The sequence below is a fragment of the Cajanus cajan genome, chromosome 7 (genome assembly GCF_000230855.2).
Source record: "Cajanus cajan strain Asha chromosome 7, NIPB_CcT2T_4, whole genome shotgun sequence".
In the NCBI taxonomy this organism is placed as follows: Eukaryota; Viridiplantae; Streptophyta; class Magnoliopsida; order Fabales; family Fabaceae; genus Cajanus; species Cajanus cajan.
This window is the reverse complement of record NC_138523.1, coordinates 26,892,676-26,893,980: the sequence shown is the minus strand read 5'-3', so window position 1 is coordinate 26,893,980 and position 1,305 is coordinate 26,892,676. Positions and strand designations below refer to the sequence as shown.

The 1,305-nt window shown below is 39.2% G+C and overlaps 1 non-coding gene across 1 annotated transcript; it reads left to right on the top strand.

The window, feature by feature from the left end:
* The first annotated feature begins 594 nt into the window (after positions 1-594).
* Positions 595-701, top strand: LOC145950207 (small nucleolar RNA R71). Its single transcript, XR_014428314.1, has one exon. It is a non-coding gene; the product is annotated as a small nucleolar RNA R71 (small nucleolar RNA).
* The last annotated feature ends 604 nt before the right edge of the window (positions 702-1,305 follow it).

The following is a 1,305-nucleotide window of genomic DNA, read 5'->3' as shown; positions in this document are numbered from 1 at the left end:
ATTGAGGGTGTCTGTACTGGATTTCCTTGCCCATTAATGAAGTGATTGGACGGACGGAAATTAGGTTGCTGACTGCTACTTCCTTGAACTGGGTTATTCTTCCAAGAAAAGTTAGGATGATTCTTCCAACCAGGGTTGTATGTGTTGGAATATGGATTACTCTTCTCTCTTCGAGGAGTGTCATAGAAATTATGAGAAGCTGCCACTTGTTCAGTAGTATCTTCTTCTTCTCCAGTAAAAATTGAGGTACAATCTACTGCAGTGTGCCCTTGTTCCCTACAAAGGTCACATACTTGATTTGTAGCCACTGAATTAACCTTAGCTTTTTCCATCTTGTCTAATCTTTGATTAAGAGTATCAAATTTTGCTAAGAGTAACTCAATATTGTTCACTTCATATCGCCCCGGAGTTCCTTTCCTTGCTGTGACTTCTCTTTCACTGTATTGGCTGTGATTTGAGGCTACATTTTCCAAAATAATCATGCAGTCATTAATAGGTTTCCCCATGAAAGATCCTCCAGCTGCTGAGTCTAATATCATGGTGCTTTGTTGGTCCAATCCTTCAAAGAAAAATTGGATGGTAAGCCAACGGTTGAAGCCATGTTGTGGGCATGCTTGAAGATATCCTTTGAACCGCTTTCATGCTTCATAAATAGTTTCTCCAGTGCCTTGTTGGAAATTAGTGATTTTCTTCCTCAATTCTTTAGTTTTAGAAGGAGGAAAGAATTTCTCTAGAAAAGCTCTTTCACATAATTCCCAAGTTGCTATCTTTTCTCTAGGCACTGTTCTTAGCCACACCTTTGCCTTATCTCTCAAGGTGAGTGAGAATAAGCGGAGTCGCATTCCATCAGAAACTTCATCATCAAATTGCTGGGTCTCACAGATTTCCAAGAACCCCTCTAAGTGGTCATTAGGATCTTCTGATGGTAGTCCTCCAAAGGTGTTCTGTTTGAGCATATTCACCAGAGAAGCTGGTACAGTAGCTCCAGTTCGCATCTCCCCTCCAGGTATCCCACGAGCTACGGGTGCAGAGTAATCCCGAAGCGGTAAATTATCTCGTTGTGCAGCCATGTCAAATTCTCTAGAAAGGTTTCTTTTCCTTCTCAGGAGAGTTCTTTCAATCTCAGGATCAAGTGGTGTTGGTTTCCCAAGACGTAGAGATCTCTTTTGCATTAATCCTAAGGCACTGCAAAAAAAAGAAAGTGACCCGTGAAATCTGAATTGGAGAAGTAAACACTAAAAAAAAATTATTTATTTATTTAATTTTTTTTTTTTTTTTTTTTAAAAAAAAATTCGAATTAAAATA